Raw genomic sequence first — 18,720 nt, 5'->3', positions numbered from 1 at the left:
AATTAAATAGGAGTCACCATCTCGCAAAAAGTCTGCATGGTTTTCATCAAACTCTGACCACTGCAGTAAGTTATACATCTGAATACACATCTTTTATTCTCCACTCATTTTTTTCAGTGCAGTTCATTTTAAAAGGAGTGACTGGCTAACCTTACCACTCTTATCACAATTGTTCACTGAAGTCATGCAGTCAATATTACATTACTATTAAATTTAGTTAGTGTTAGCTGCCTTGGTTTATGCCATCACTTCATTTTCCTATGTTGGTTTTCTAGTTATAATATCAGTACAACATGCTATTTTAGACATCAAAATGAACAAGTAAAACTATATAAAATATAATATAATATTTTATATATATATATATATATATATATATATATATATATATATATATATATATATATATATATATATCCTACAAAACCTTTTCTATGGAGTCACAAGCATACCATACCGTAAATAAGAATAAATCTGAAAATGAATAAAAGAAAAAGAAAAGAAAATGAATATAAATGAAAACAAATATAAAAGAATAAGAAAATAAATGCAGAAATAAAAGAATCAGTAAATAAATGCTTTTCTTTATTGTTTTTGCAATATCATCACTACAACCAGTAAATCCTGAAATTAGTATCTGTTTTAAAATTACACTTAATAATTTTAATTTTTTTCAATGTTATTTCTGCATTTATTTTCCCATTCTTTTATTTTCATTTTCATTTCTGCATTTATTTTCCTGTTATTTGAGTTTTTCTTCCTTGTTTATTTTCATGTTTATTTTCCTATTTGTTTATTTTTATTTATTTTATTCTTCTTTTTCAACATTTATTTTCTTATTTTTTCCAGATTTATTCTTTTTTATGGCATTCCTGTGACTCCATACATTTCACTCATTGAGACTAGTGCAGTAAAAGTACATCATGCAGTTTTGACTAAACTAAGATTGGCCTAGACCTGCCTACTTTTTACCAAGACTACATTAAACATGGGGGGGAGACAGCCCAACTGCAATTGTGTACTGTCCTAGCATGACGATGTGATAATGTAGAGGCCATGATACATTATGCATGTACCAGATTAAAAGAGTAGGCCTACTTAAGCCCTGAACTTTAAAATTAGCAAAAAAAAAAAAAACATTTTGCTTAGCTTAACTTACCCATATATTTTATTTATACCTTTCATGAATTTTTATCAAAAGCATTTTGGGTGTAAGTAGTTCATTATGCTAATAACTTTATGCTAATAATATGCTAATAAGTCATTAAGCGCTGTGGGTTGGAAAGGTATCTCCACTGTTGATGGTATTAGTGTACTGACTTGGTGTCTAAAACTGATTTGCCTTTGGATTTGACCCCAGTATAAACACTACCCAGGCAGCCCATTAACCCGAGTGCAGACGTTGATATTTCAGCTATTGTCATTATGACAGATGGGTCGTCTGGTCGACATTTTCATTCAATCTTATCCATTCTCATAGCTTCCCTTAACACCTCTTTCTCAGAACATGTTGACATGCTCAGTGCTATGAATTGATTGACTTATCCAAGTCTATTTCTGTGATAGACTAGAAAAGCACTCGGAGAGCGCAGACCTCCACCAAGAATCCTTTTAAAAAAATCCGGGATCCAGAAGGTGATCCGGATCACCGCCAAAATTGAATGGATTGTTACTTGTGCCCAGTCACACCTCTGGAAAAAATTTCAGAGCAATCCGTTCATAACTTTTTCCGTAATGTTGCTAACAGACAAACCAACAAACAAACAAACCAGCACTACCGAAAACATAACCTCCTTGGAGGAGGTAATTAGCTATTCATCAACCAAAGATATATTTATTAACAGCAGAGGTGGTAAAATGGTAGAAGTTGTTCTTTACTGAAGTAAAAGCAAAGCTACTCATCTAATTGAAATTTCTGGCTTAAAAAATTGATAATAATAATAATAATAATAATAATACAGCTTCTACTTTTTCATTCAATTTAAAAGAAAAAGCTTCAAGTCATACATTTTAGTTCTTTCCATCAAAGAAAGACCAAGGAATGTCAGAAAATATTGGCTACAGCTAATTAACAACATCTTTACTCCTAATCTCTCATATGTGCTCAGGTGATACAAACTAGCTGATCACAAATAGCTCACTAATACAAGCTGCCCTGATAAAGTACAGTGTGCATGTAGCAGGAGATAGATTACAGGCTTCATTCATGCTACTAAAGTTTAGATTTGTTAGGAATTTTGAAACTGTCAGTGCTAAAAAATCATCCCATGACTTCATAAATATAGGATTATAGAGAAATGTACTGGTAGTGATGTTGGGAAATAAGTGGATATTAGAGATTTTTCTGTTGAAATGGAGTAAAAGTCTAAAGTAGTACGTGAAATGAAATGGATGTACATGTTCTTTAATAATAATAATTATAATGTTTATTACTTATATTGCGCATTTTAACATTTGGTAATATGATAAAATGCGCATAATTTAAACACACACACAATAGCTGTACTTGGTTAATTCTCACCTAACAGCCTAACAGGTTAGAAAAGGAAGGCATGAGGTATTTGAATAGGGTATCTTAATAATATTAATAATAATAATCTCATCTCATCTCATTATCTCTAGCTGCTTTATCCTGTTCTACAGGGTCGCAGGCAAGCTGGAGCCTATCCCAGCTGACTACGGGCGAAAGGCGGGGTACACCCTGGACAAGTCGCCAGGTTATCACAGGGCCGACACATACAGTGGTGCTTGAAAGTTTGTGAACCCTTTAGAATTTTCTATATTTCTGCATAAATATGACCTAAAACATCATCAGATTTTCACACAAGTCCTAAAAGTAGATAAAGAGAACCCAGTTAAACAAATGAGACAAAAATATTATACTTGGTCATTTATTTATTGAGGAAAATGATCCAATATTACATATCTGTGAGTGGCAAAAGTATGTGAACCTTTGCTTTCAGTATCTGGTGTGACCCCCTTGTGCAGCAATAACTGCAACTAAACATTTGCGGTAACTGTTGATCAGTCCTGCACACCGGCTTGGAGGAATTTTAGCCCGTTCCTCCGTACAGAACAGCTTCAACTCTGGGATGTTGGTGGGTTTCCTCACATGAACTGCTCGCTTCAGGTCCTTCCACAACATTTCGATTGGATTAAGGTCAGGACTTTGACTTGGCCATTCCAAAACATTCACTTTATTCTTCTTTAACCATTCTTTGGTAGAACGATTTGTGTGCTTAGGGTCGTTGGCTTGCTGCATGACCCACCTTCTCTTGAGATTCAGTTCATGGACAGATGTCCTGACATTTTCCTTTAGAATTCGCTGGTATAATTCAGAATTCATTGTTCCATCAATGATGGCAAGCTGTCCTGGCCCAGATGCAGCAAAATAGGCCCAAACCACAATACTACCACCACCATGTTTCACAGATGGGATAAGGTTCTTATGCTGGAATGCAGTGTTTTCCTTTCTCCAAACATGATGCTTCTGATTTAAACCAAAAAGTTCTATTTTGGTCTCATCCATCCACAAAATATTTTTCCAATAGCCTTCTGGCTTGTCCACGTGATCTTTAGCAAACTGCAGACGAGCAGCAATGTTCTTTTTGGAGAGCAGTGGCTTTCTCCTCACAACTATTGGTGGGACATGGCGATTCATTTCCACCAGTTCGTTCATGTCGGTCAGTTCAGCAAAGAAATTCGTTCGTTCAGTTCGTTCACTCGTTCATTTTGATGACGTCACACCAAAGCGGCACAACAATGGCTGTCGTCCGAAGTTTAGTTCATCTTGAGTGAACGAGAGGCGGCAGAGGTGCCATCCACAATAGATTTTCATACATTACAATGTGCTTGAGAAAAAGATGGAAGAAAAACATTATCCTAGCATTATCTGAAAAAGACTACATAAACAAAGCTCTGAAAGTTAATTAAATGTAGATGAGAATAAAGCTGTTTTTATATTTATTATATTTATTTTAGTAGAGCCATGGTCTGCCGGCTATGCAGTTGTTCTCTCAAACCCATTAAGCAAAAAAAAAAAATTGCTTATTTAACAGCAACACTCATTTCAGAGAATAAACAACTTTACAAGTCATCGTATTCAGCGAACAGTAGCCTGCGATGTCTCTCTGCTGCATTCATGATCATTCATTGTTTGGCCTGGTCATGGACATGGAAACGGTTGTTATGCACGAACATTCGATTGACGTCACGTCTAGCAAGACCTTTTCCAGCTGTTCGAGCAAGAGACCTCCTTATTGCACACTGTTTCATGCAGTTGTTCAAACCCATTAAGTAACACCCATTTTGCTCATATTCAACAGCAACGCTCATTACAAAGAACAAACCACTTTATTACAAATTGCATTAACATTAAAAAAACGAACACAGTATGCCGCGATCTCCAGAGCCACGTTCTTCATTGTTTATCACAGTCATGGAAACCGTTGCTATGCGCCCAGCCCAGTATGGCAGCAGGCAGGCTGGCTGCTGGCTGTTCGTTCTTTCTTGAACTGCTGAGCTCGTTCGCTGTGAACTGAAATGTATTGCTGAGTGAGAGCTCTAAATTGTAAACTAAAGACCTGGCATGTGTCAACGCTCTGATAATAGGGCTCAGATAGCCCTTAAAGAAGTAAAGTGGCGCTGCTCTGCACAGATCAAAATGCAAGTTGGACGCCCTTCTGCTACTGAACAGATCCTGCTGATTCGCCAACGACCGAGATTCAGCGACCGCCCTGCTGCCAGCGAGCAGAGACTGCTGATTCGCGAACGACCGAGAACGAGAAGCAGCGCGAACTAGTTCTAGTCGTTCACTTCGAAGACTCGTTCAAAAAGAACGGTTCGTTCGTGAACGACACACCACTACTCACAACCCTGTTCTCCTGATGGTGGACTCATGAACATTAACATTAACCAATGTGAGAGAGGCCTTCAGTTGCTTAGAAGTTACCCTGGGGTCCTTTATGACCTGGCCGACTATTACACGCCTTGCTCTCGGAGTGATCTTTGTTGGTCGACCACTCCTGGGGAGGGTAACAATGGTCTTGAATTTCCTCCATTTGTACACAATCTGTCTGACTGTGGATTGGTGGAGTCCAAACTCTTTAGAGATGGCTTTGTAACCTTTTCCAGCCTGATGAACATCAACAACACTTTTTCTGAGGTCCTCAGAAATCTCCTTTGTTCGTGCCATGATCCACTTCCACAAATGTGTGTTGTGAAGATCAGACTTTGATAGATCCCTGTTCTTTAAATAAAACAGGGTGCCCACTCACACCTGATTGTCATCCCATTGATTGAAAACACCTGACTCTAATTTCACCTTCAAATTAACTGCTAATCCTAGAGGTTCACATACTTTTGCCACTCACAGATATGTAATATTGGATCATTTTTCTCAATAAATAAATGACCAAGTATAATATTTGTGTCTCATTTGTTTAACTGGTTTCTCTTTATCTATTTTTAGGACTTGTGTGAAAATCTGATGATGTTTTAGGTCATATTTATGCAGAAATATAGAAAATCTTAAAGGGTTCACAAACTTTCAAGCACCACTGTAGACACAGACAACCATTCACACTCACATTCACACCTACGGTCAATTTAGAGTCACCAGTTAGCCTAACCTGCATGTCTTTGGACTGTGGGGGAAACCGGAGCACCCGGAGGAAACCCACGCGGACAACATGCAAACTCCGCACAGAAAGGCCCTTGCCGGCCACGGGACTCAAACCCAGACCTTCTTGCTGTGAGGCGACAGCGCTAACCACTACACCACCGTGCCACCCCTAATAATAAGAAAAAGAAGAAGAGGAAGAAACGAAAAGCTAATTTTCAGCCTGAAAATGTTATCAAGTGATGTTTAAATAGATCAAATTAGAGCATGCTTTCAGCACTGTTCCAAGGGAGTTACCATCAGGTATCTGGCTGTGCTAAGAATTGAATTGAAATGCATTGACAAAATTAAAACAGGCATATGGTCCTTGTTTCCTTGGTGACTGCTAATCTAAAGCATTGGCATCATATTATCTAGAGTATAATTACTGCTGCCAGCAAGGTGAAGTGAGTGATGGATGAGTTCTCGTTCTCTGTTCTTCCTCTCTGTGGGACCTGCAGCAGCGGTTATGACTTCCTGTGTGTCTCACTGGAGTGTAAAACAATCTGTATCTGGATTTGTGTAGCACTGAAAATAAATATCTGTATCTGTATTGTTACACCCCAGTCAAGGGTTGGGGATGATAATGGAATAAATTCTCTGGTTGATGAAATATATTTGCACAATATGGCTATTTACTCAAAATAACACGCAAAAAACCCTGACACTAACTGGACAGACAGACAGACACACATCCCAACAGCGAGCAAAACACAAATCATAATGAGCACTAGTCTGCAGGTGTTTCCTTTGCTGGTGCCCTTGTACCATTGCATCAATGAAGTAAGCACACCTACAGACAGTGGGACGTGACATAGCAAAAACCTGGAAGTTACCTGGTAGCAATTTGACAGAAGACAAAACAGAACACACACACAGAGTCAGTGGGCAGAGCATAACTGTATCTGTATGCAGAAGTAATTTTTACTGTAATATTATCTATCACTGTTTTTGCTGGATTAAATATGAACCCTAACACTATGCCCCTGGGCAACATTGGAAAGCACTAGAAAAAACCCAGAGGCAGAGGGGTTTTTTTTTCATTCTTCCTTTTTTAAATTAAATTTGAAACCTATCAATTTGCCCTCGAGAACACTGGAAGAATAAAAAACAAAGGTAGAAATGCTAACACTTGTATGTCTGGTGGGATGGTGTAGTGGTTAGCACTGTCGCCTCACAGCAAGAAGGTTCTGGGTTCAAGCCCAGCAGCCGACAGGGGCCTTTCTGTGTGGAGTTTGCATGTTCTTCCCGTGTCTGCATGGGTTTCCTCTGGGTGCTCCGGTTTCCCCCACAGTCCAAAGACATGCAGGTTAGGCTAATTGATGACTCTAGATTGACCATAGGTGTGAATGTGTGAGTGAATTGTTGTTTGTCTCCATGTGTCAGCCCTGCGATGATCTTCAGGGTAGTCCAGGGTGTACCCTGCCTCTCGCCCATAGTCAGCTGGGATAGGCTCCAGCTTGCCCGTGACCCTGCACAGGATAATGGATGAAATAATGTACAGTGGTGCTTAAAAGTTTGTGAACCCTTTAGAATTTTCTATATTTCTGCAAAAATATGACCCAAAACATCATCAGATCTTCACACAAGTCCTAAAAGTAGATAAACAGAACCCAGTTAAACAAATGCGACAAAAATATTATACTTGGTCATTTATTTATTGAGGGAAATGATCCAATATTACATATCTGTGAGTGGCAAAAGTATGTGACCCTTGGCTTTCAGTATCTGGTGTGACCCCCTTGTGCAGCAATAACTGCAAGTAAATGTTTGCGGTAACTGTTGATCAGTCCTGCACACCGGCTTGGAGGAATTTTAGCCCATTCCTCTGTACAGAACAGCTTCAACTCTGGGATGTTGGTGGGTTTCCTCACATGAACTGCTCGCTTCTGGTCCTTCCACAACATTTCCATTGGATTAAGGTCAGGACTTTGACTTGGCCATTCCAAAACATTAACTTTATTCTTTTTTAACCATTCTTTGGTAGAATGACTTGTGTGCTTAGGGTCGTTGTCTTGCTGCATGACCCACCTTCTCTTGAAATTCAGTTCGTGGACAGATGTCCTGACATTTTCCTTTAGAATTCCCTGGTATAATTCAGAATTCATTGCTCCATCAATGATGGCAAGCCGTCCTGGCCCAGATGCAGCAAAACAGGCCCAAAACACGATACTACCACCACCATGTTTCACAGATGGGATAAGGTTGTTATGCTGGAATGCAGTGTTTTCCTTTCTCCAAACTTAACGCTTCTCATTTAAACCAAATTGTTCTATTTTGGCCTCAGCCGTCCACAAACCATTTTTCCAATAGCCTTCTGGCTTGTCCATGTGATCTTTAGCAAACTGCAGACAAGCAGCAAGTTTTTTGGAGAGCAGTGGCTTTCTCCTTGCAACCCTGTCATGCACACCATTATTGTTCAGTGTTCTCCTGATGGTGGACTCATGAACATTAACATTAGCCAATGTGAGAGAGGCCTTCAGTTGCTTAGAAGTTACCCTGGGGTCCTTTGTGACCTCGCCAACTATTACACGCCTTGCTCTCGGAGTGATCTTTGTTGGTCGACCACTCCTGGGGAGGGTAACAATGGTCTTGAATTTCCTCCATTTGTACACAATCTGTCTGACTGTGGATTGGTGGAGTCCAAACTCTTTAGAGATGGTTTTGTAACCTTTTCCAGCCTGATGAGCATCAACAACGCTTTTTCTGAGGTCCTCAGAAATCTCCTTTGTTCGTGCCATGATACACTTGCACAAACATGTGTTGTGAAGATCAGACTTTGATAGATCCCTGTTCTTTAAATAAAACAGGGTGCCCACTCACACCTGATTTGTCATCTAATTGATTGAAAACACCGGACTCTCATTTCACCTTCAAATTAACTGCTAATCCTAGAGGTTCACATACTATTGCCACTCACAGATATGTAATATTGGATCATTTTCCTCAATAAATAAATGACCAAGTATAATATTTTTGTCTAATTTGTTTAACTGGGTTCTCTTTATCTACTTTTAGGACTTGTGTGAAAATCTGATGATGTTTTGGGTCATATTCATGCAGAAATATAGAAAATTCTAAAGGGTTCACAAACTTTCAAGCACCACTGTATGTCTGGTGTGTAAATTCTGGCTCTAGCAGTTCCTCAACCTCTGCTACATCAGTCCAGTTCATAATAATTCTCAACCAGTGTTGCTATGAGCGCAAGACTGTTTTAAATCCCAGTTACATAGTTATTATTTTTTCCATGGACCTACAGTACCAGTCAAAAGTTTGGACACCCTAACTCATTCAAAGGTTTTTCTGTATTTTGACTATTTTCTACATTGTAGAACAATACTGAAGACATCAAAACTATGAATTAACGTATGGAACATATATGGAATTATGTGGTGAACCAAAAAAAATGTTAAACAAAATGTTTGATATTTTAGATTCTTCAAAGTAGCCAGCGTTTACCTTGATGACACTTTGCACACTATTGGCATTATCATAACCAGCTTCATGAGGTAGTCACCTGGAATGCTTTTCAGTTAACAGGTGTGCCTTGTCAAAAATTAATGAGTGGAATTTTTGCCTTTTTAATGTGTTCTCAAACAGTAAATAATAAAAATTCAGTAAATAGTCCTATTCCTTTTCTGGCCAGTATTGAGCAGTTTTCGCTCAAACAGAGGCGGCGAGCTGTACCGCTAGCTGTGAACTGCTACCTCTGGACAAGAGCGTCAGTCATGATAGTGAGCCTGCGGCTTCCCACAGCCCGGCAGCGGAGAGGACAGACCATGTTGTCAGCGGGACTGTGCCGAACGGCTCTCCAGTCTCCACAGCCTAGCAGCCGAGCGGACGGACCGGGGGTGTCAACTGCTCTCCTCGCTCCTGACAATGGGGCCAAAAAAGGCTGAAACTAAACAAGAGGACGAGCAAGTTTCGCTGGAGCTGTTAAACGATCTACTTTCTAAACAGAAAGAAATGTTCACAGCTCTGATTCAACAGCAACAAGACAATTTTCAATGCTTTGTAAAAATGATCTTAGACTCAACTAACTCGAGACTTGAGTCATTAACGAGAGAAGTGCAGGAAATTAAAACTAGCATCCAGTTCACCCAGAAGGAGGTAGACGACATTAAAACTAGCAATGTAAATCTAGCTGATCATAGCAAAGCCCTCCAAGCTGACATAATGAAAATCTGCGATAGTCTTCTAGTATTCACAGATAAATTAGAATATCTAGAAGGGCAATCAAGGAGAAACAACCTGGTAATAGATGGCATTGTGGAGTCACCAGGTGAAACCTGGACTGAGTCGGAGGAGAAAGTAAAAAAAAATGTTCTCGGAGAAACTGCAGTTACATAGAGACATTGAGGTGGAGAGAGCACATCGTACTGGGAAACCAGCGTTGAGAGAGCGACCCAGACCCATAGTGGTACAATTTTTAAGATACAAAGACAGATCTGCAGTATTTCAAAGGGCCAAAAACCTCAAAGGAATGAAAGTTTTCATCAATGAGGACTACACAGACTCAGTCAGGCAAATAAGGAAAGAACCGATGCCAAGGTTGAGAGCAGCACGAGAGAGGGGAGACATTGCCTTCCTTAGACATGATAAACTGGTCATCCACCCTCGCAGCAGCACTCCCAAGCTGTGAAGAGACACCTGATCGGGGATTATGAATGATTGGGGTTTTCTCTCAGATCGCTCTCTCACACCCTGTGGCTGAAACTTATACAAATAATCATAAATTACCGAACAAAGGATTAAAAATTGCACAGGTAAACATAAATAGCATCAGAAACAAATTACATGAAATAGCTGAAACTCTCTATAAGGATAATATTCAAATATTAGCAATATCGGAAACACACTTAGACTCCACATTTTAATAATAATAATAATAATGAGATGAGATGAGATACAATATATATAGAAGAGACAGAAATGCATTTGGTGGTGGTGTAGCATTTTTCATTCAAGAATGAATATCTATAAAAGTTAGAGAAGACTTGATGAATTATGGAATTGAAGTACTTTGGCTGCAGATACATCTGCCTCATCTAAAACCGATGTTAGTGGGCTGCTGCTACAGACAGCCAAGTGCCAACACTATGTACCTTGATAATATATGTCAAATGGTAGATTATATCAGTGTGATGGGTCAAGAAATATATTTAACTGGTGACTTTAATATTGATTGGTTTTCTCAAAACTGTCCAAAAAAAAAAACCCCAAAAAACTGTTAACTTCTTTTACTGCTTGTGGTCTTCACCAGGTCATAAGTAAACCCACAAGGATATGTCTTAGAAATGATGGCATCAAGATTTCAACATGTATTGATCACATTTTCACAAATGCTCTTGAACAATGTCTCACAACTTTCTCAATGCCTATTGGTTACAGTGATCATAACCTGGTAGTGGTTGTAAGGAAGGCAAAAATCCCAAAAACTGGACCCAAAATAATTTTCAAAAGATCATATAAAATGTTTAAAGCTGAATGTTATAAAGAGGAGGTGAAGAACATAAGCTGGGAGGAAATTTTAAAAGAATGTAACCCAAATGAAGCTCTGAACAAATTTGAAGATTTTCTGTTGCCAATAGTTGACAGACATGTCCCCCTCAGGAAATTTACAGTCAGAAACAACTGTACACCTTGGTTAGATCACGAAACCAAAGAGCAAATGAAACAAAAATATCAAGCAAAGAAAACAGCAATATTAACAGGATATGAGTCTGACTGGATAATATATCATAAATTAAGAAACTGTGTTACCAAATTAAATAGAATAAAAAAAAAGATTATATTATGAAAAAAGATTATGGATATTAAAAATGATGGTAAAGTATGGAAAACACTGAATGAACTAATGGGCAAAAATTCTCCTCAAACACCATCATTTTTAGAGGTGGATGGCAACTTCCTCACTCGACTATCAGGCATTGCTAACCATCTTAATAAATATTTCATAACTAAAGTTAATAATTTAAAGACTAATATGCCCCCTATTGACAGTATTAATATATCTAATCTATTGATTAAAAATAAAATTATGAAGGACAAACAATATACTTTTAAATTTGATAAAGTATGTATAAAGACAGTATAAAATCTAATAAGAACCTGTAAAAATAAACCACCAGGCATTGACAACCTTGATGGTAAAATTTTAAAATTGGTCGTGGAGGAAATTGCACCTCCCATCTGTCACATTATAAACATGTGCTTTGCCAACTGTCTGTGTCCACTACCATGGAAGCGAGCCAAGATATTTCCACTACCAAAAAACAAGAAACTGGAATTTTCAGAAGCAAACAGTCGTCCAATTAGCCTTTTACCTGTACTAAGTAAAATAATGGAATGTGTAATATTTGAGCAAATTACAAACTACCTGTCCTCGAATAATTTAATAGATTTTCAACATGCATATCGTAAGGGTTACTCCACAACATCAGCTCTAATTCAAATGACAGATGACTGGCTAAGGGAAATAGATAAAAAGAAACTAGTTGGTACTCTTATGCTGGATTTCTCTGCAGCATTTGACTTAATTGACCACAACTTATTGTTGGAAAAACTAGAATGTTAAAGGGTTTGAGATGTCGTCTTTATCCTTTTTAAGGAGTTATTTAACTGATAGGACACAAACAGTTTTCTTTAATGGTTGTGGTTCTGATGAGAGGGCTGTGTCAAGTGGAGTACCCCAGGGGAGTTGTTGGGGACCGTTATTGTACATCATTTTCACTAATGATCTACCACTTGTTCTGAAAAACGCAAACATAGGAATGTATGCTGATGACTCAACCATATATACCTCTGCACTCACTACAGGTGAACTAAACGTGGTTTTGAAAGAAGAGTTAAAAGCAGTTGTGAACTGGGTAAACAACAACAAACTTGTTTTGAATGTATCCAAAACCAGCTGTATGGTAATTGGTTCACACCACAAAATTAGTAGAAACCTTCAGTTAAATCTGAAAATTAAAGAGGTGTGTATCAACCAAGTGCAGAAGACCAAGCTGCTGGGAGTAATGATAGATGACAAACTTTCTTGGAAAACATATAAATAAAATTGTTAATAAAATGGGAAGTGGCATTTCTGTTATTAGAAGATGCAAGGCATGTCTGTCTCCAAAATCAACTAAACGGGTAATAGAAGCTTTAATTTTGTCAAATCTTGACTACTGCCCAGTGGTCTGGTCAAACGCCACAGCAGACATGGTTAATAAACTTCAAAAAGTGCAAAACAGAGCAGCACGCATTGTCCTTGGTTGTGATTTCACAACAAGTGTATTTAAAATACATAAAAATCTCATCTGGTTAATGGTGAGAGACAGACTATTTTATTCATTATTAATATTTGTAAGAAATGTATCCACATCCAAAATCCCGCAAGTTCTACACAGGAACCTATATTATAGTTCAGACAATCATAACTACACTACGAGACATGCGGCAAGAGGAAACTTTTCACTGCCAAAAATAAAAACAAACTACAGTAAAAGAACGGTGATGTACAGAGCCATGTATGCATGGAACTTACTCCCCAAACACTTTGGGCAAATTATTAGGAAAAAAGATTTCAAATTGTTAGTGATGAAACATCTCTTAAATGGATACATATAAAACTATTTGAATTATTAATTGAATTATTAAATAAATATAGAACGCTAAACATATAGAATAAAATCATACAACAAGGAATAGTAACTAGTAAGTAATAAATAGAGAATACTTTGATGCTAGTTGTAGAATGTTTGGATATGCATTGTATTGAATGTATTATCAGTAAAAGTATATTTTGTGGTATAATTTTGTTAGTTTCATTTATTTCTATTTTTATTTTTCTATTATGGTACCTTTATTGGTCTGTTTTCAATTTTCTGTTGTAATGTCTGTTGTAATGTATTGTATACTATGTGTCAGACCCCAGGAAGAATAGCTGCAGTTTTTCTGCAGCTAATAGGGATCCTAATAAAACAAACAAACAAACAAACAAACAAACAGCTGTAGTAATCCATATTATGTCAAGAACCACTCAACTAAGTAAAGAGAAATGACAGTTCATCATTACTTTAAGACATGGAGTGTCTTAATTAATAAAAAAATAAAGAAAAAAAACATTGAATTAGAAGGTGTCCAAACTCTCGACTGGTACTGTACCTATTTTCTAACATATTTAGTTGGCACTGTTTCCCATAATATAAACTAACTCTTAGACAATTCCTAAGGATGAATGAATAAATGCTGCTAAATTTTTTGTTGCATCCTACAGGATTCCAGTTCTGACTAAAGTGTATATTTAGTCTCATCATGTGAATCTTTCAAGCTTTTTAAAAATACTATTCATATGTGTCTGTTTACATCACATTATCTGTTCATTATGTTATAATGAATATACGTCTCTCCTGCCCCGGTGTTGATAATATGACCTGAACAAATGTTGCTATCTGCTGTACACCAACATAATTATTCATCACATGATTGCTTACCCATTGATGATTGAGCTAGATGTTTTCTTTAGCTCCAGAGGAAAGGAGACAGACCTTTGCATCAGAAGTCAGCAGTTCTTCACACCCGATCGAACACCTGAGCACAACCAAGCAGACATCTGGGATCAAGGTGGTGAAGGAGTTGGCATTTTCTCATTCAGCAATCTACCTGTGTGTACAAGAGACCCTTAGAGATAATCTAGCAAGCCATCTGGCCGATTACAAAATGAGAGGTAAGCATTTCTGTTCATGATGTGCAAAGTTCAGATTAGGTATTAGTTCAGGATGGTACTCACTTCATAAAATGAACATCTCATCTCATCTCATTATCTCTAGCCGCTTTATCCTGTTCTACAGGGTCGCAGGCAAGCTGGAGCCTATCCCAGCTGACTACGGGCGAAAGGCGGGGTACCCCTGGACAAGTCGCCAGGTCATCACAGGGCTGACACATAGACAACCATTCACACTCACATTTACAGTACAGCCAATTTAGAGTCACCAGCTAACCTAACCTGCATGTCTTTGGACTGTGGGGGAAACCGGAGCACCTGGAGGAAACCCACACGAACACGGGGAGAACATGCAAACTCCGCACAGAAAGGCCCTTGTCGGCCACGGGGCTCAAACCCGGACCTTCTTGCTGTGAGGCAACAGCGCTAACCACTACACCACCGTGCCACCCCTAAAATGAAAATTTAGATTCAATTTCATACATATCAACTTCTTGTTGTTATACGCAGGGATGCATGGACAGAACCCTGAGCCTGTTCTCCTCAATTTGTGCCAGAGTTCCTTGCCATTTACTTGTCATTGGTTAATTTATTTAATTTGTCTACCTTCTATTCTTATGTTTTTCCAAATAAGGGGTAAAACAAACTGTAGCATATCAATGATAGGGTGGTGTAATGAGGACAGACACGACCTGTGTCTGTGACAATGCGGCGTGGTAGCTTACAACAGGTTATGGTCACTGAACTGCTGGTTGTCCAGGTGATGCTCTGAAAACAATGTGGGCTTCATAGGTAATTGGAGTAATTTTGAGGGCACTGCTGGTCTGTTGGGGGGTATGGTATCCATCCCATGGGGTGCTAATATTTAAGATTATTAAATATTAGATCTCTCACGTCTATACTGTATTTAACAGAAACATGGATTAAGCCAAATGAATATATGGCATTAAATGAAGCTAGTCCTCCTGGATACAGTTATATACACTAGCCTCACCTAACTGGCAGAGGAGGAGGCATTGTGGTTATTTATAATGATTATCTAGGTATAATACAAAAAGTTGGTTATAAATTCAATACATTTGAAGTTTTTCACATTAAGATAACATATGTAGCCTCAAAAAATAAGTCTACCCAGTCAATTCTGTTACTAATTATTTACAGGCCCCCGGGGCCATATTCTGAGTTTCTTTCTGAATTTGAAGATTTCATCTCAGACCTGGTCATTTCCTTAGACTAAACTTGTTGGAGATTTTAATATTCACTTCGATAACCCTGAAGATCCTCTGAAAACAGCCTTCGTGTCCATTCTAGATTCATCTATCCATTATCTGTAACCTCTTATCCTGTGCAGGGTCACAGGCAAGCTGGAGCCTATCCCAGCTGACTGTGAGCGAGAGCCGGGATACACCCTGGACAAGTCGCTGGGTCATCGCAGGGCTGACACATAGAGACAAACAACCATTCACACTCACACTTGCGGTCAATTTAGAGTCACCAATTAGCCTAACCTGCATGTCTTTGGACTGTGGGGGAAACTGGAGCAGCCAGAGGAAACCCACGCAGACACAGAGAGAACATGCAAACTCCACATAGAAAGGCCCCCGTCGGCCGCTGGGCTTGAACCCAGAACCTTCTTGCTGTGAGGCGACAGTGCTAACCACTACACCACCATGCTGCTTATTCTAGATTCAGTTGGGGTTAATTAGAACATCATAGGACTTATCCATAATGGTGGTCACACTCTCGATCTAATACTAACATTCAGATTAAATACAGAAAATATAGTCACACTTCCACAGTCTGAAGCTACTTCAGATCATTATCTGTATTCAAAATATGTCTGAGCAATAATATATGCACCTTGCCATGCTACTGCATTAAATGTACATTCATGTCAACTACTTCACAAAGTTTTATAAATAGTCTCCCAGAGTTATCAACTTTGATTAGATCACCGTCAGCCCCCGCAGAACTTGATCAGGCAACTGAATGCTTAGAGTCAGTGTTCTGCTATACTTAGATAATGTAGCTCCACTTAAAAGAATGATTACAGAGAAAAAAATAGCACCCTGATATGACGATTATACTCACAGTTTAAAGCAGACCACTTGAAAATTAGAATGTAAATAGCATCAAACAAAATTGGTAGTATTCAAAGTATCATGGAAGGAGAGCCTTCTGATACAGTGAAGCTTGAAAGTTTGTGAACCCTTTAGAATTTTCTATATTTCCATATAAACATGACCTAAAACATCATCAGATTTTCACACAAGTACTAAAAGTAGATAAAGAGAACCCAGTTAAACAAATGAGACAAAAATATCATACTTGGTCATTTATTTATTGAGGAACATGATCCAATATTACATATCTGTGAGTGGCAAAAGTATGTGAACCTTTGCTTTCAGTATGTGGTGTGACACCCCCCTTGTGCAGCAATAACTGCAACTAAACGTTTCCGGTAACTGTTGATCAGTCCTGCACACCAGCTTGGAGGAATTTTAACCCATTCCTCCATACAGAACAGTTTCAACTCTGGGATGTTGGTGGATTTCCTCACATGAACTGCTCGCTTCATGTCCTTCCACAACATTTCGATTGGCTTAAGGTCAGGACTTTGACTTGGCCATTCCAAAACATTAACTTTATTCTTCTTTAATCATTCTTTGGTAGAACAACTTGTGTGCTTCGGGTCATTGTCTTGCTGCATGACCCACCTTCTCTTGAGATTCAGTTCATGGACAGATGTCCTGACATTTTCCTTTAGAATTTGCTGGTATAATTCAGAATTCATTGTTCCGTCAATGACGGCAAGCCATCCTGGCCCAGATGCAGCAAAACAGACCCAAACCATGATACTACCACCACCATGTTTCACAGATGGGATAAGGTTCTTATGCTGGAATGCAGTGTTTTCCTGTCTCCAAACATAACGCTTCTCATTTCAACCAAAAAGTTCTATTTTGGTCTTATCCGTCCACAAAACATTTTTCCAATAGCCTTCTGGCTTGTCCATGTGAGCAAACTGCAGAAGCACAGCAATGTTCTTTTTGGAGAGCAGTGGCTTTCTCCTTGCAACCCTGCCATGCACACCATTGCTGTTCAGTGTTCTCCTGATGGTGGACTCATGAACATTAACATTAGCCAATGTGAGAGAGGCCTTCAATTGCTTAGAAGTTACCCTGGGGTCTTTTGTGACCTCGGTGACTATTACATGCCTCGCTCTTGGAGTGATCTTTGTTGGTCGACCACTCCTGGGGAGGGTAGCAATGGTCTTGAATTTCCTCCATTTGTACACAATCTGTCTGACTGTGGATTGGTGGAGTCCAAACTCTTTAGAGATGGTTTTGTAACCTTTTCCAGCCTGGTGAGCATCAACAACGCTTTTTCTGAAGTCCTCAGAAATCTTTATTCATGCCATGATACACTTCCACAAACATGTATTGTGAAGATCAGACTTTGATAGATCCTTGTTCTTTAAATAAAACAGGGTGCCCACTCACACCTGATTGTCATCCCATTGATTGAAAACATCTGGCTCTAATTTCATCTTCAAATTAATTGCTAATCCTAGAAGTTCACATACTTTTGCCACTCACAGATATTTAATATTCAATCATTTCCCTCAATCAATAAATGACAAAGTATAATATTTTTGTCTCATTTGTTTAACTGGGTTCTCTTTATCTACTTTTAGGACTTGTGTGAAAATCAGATGATGTTTTTGGTCATATTTATACAGAAATATAAAAAATTATAAAGGGTTCACAAACTTTCAAGCACCACTGTATATAGAAAAGCTCTTAGTGCTGCTAGATCAACATATCTCTCCACCCCAATAGAGGATAACAAAAAATAATCCTAGATTCCTATTTAATACTGTAGCAAAATTAACTAGAAAAAGGACAACTATAGACACATGCACACCTGCAATGTGCACTGGCAACAACTTCATTAATTTTTTCAGTGACAAAATTGAAAATATTCAACAAAAAATTCTAACTAGTAATTAAAGGCCAGACAATTTACAGCAACACTTTGCGACTCATGCGAGGAAATTGAGAAGCCCCGCAAATGTTTCAAGACACTTTTGAAACTCTCTCATGAATGACGTTCACAATTTGTCACAAGCTGTCGCAGCCCAGTGAGATACTAGCTTTACACAGAGACAGCACTGGTTAAAGTAGTAAATGACCTGTTGTTGGCATCTGATCAGGGCTGTGTCTCCCTGCTTGTATTGCTTGACCTTGGTGCAGCCTTTGACACCACTGATCATTCCATTCTCTGATTCACTGATTATTCCATTCTCCATTCACTGATCATTCTAGACGAGAAAATGTTGTGGGAGTTA

This window comes from Neoarius graeffei, chromosome 2, assembly GCF_027579695.1.
Source record: "Neoarius graeffei isolate fNeoGra1 chromosome 2, fNeoGra1.pri, whole genome shotgun sequence".
Lineage (NCBI taxonomy): Eukaryota > Metazoa > Chordata > Actinopteri > Siluriformes > Ariidae > Neoarius > Neoarius graeffei.
Note: the sequence above shows the minus strand (reverse complement) of the source record.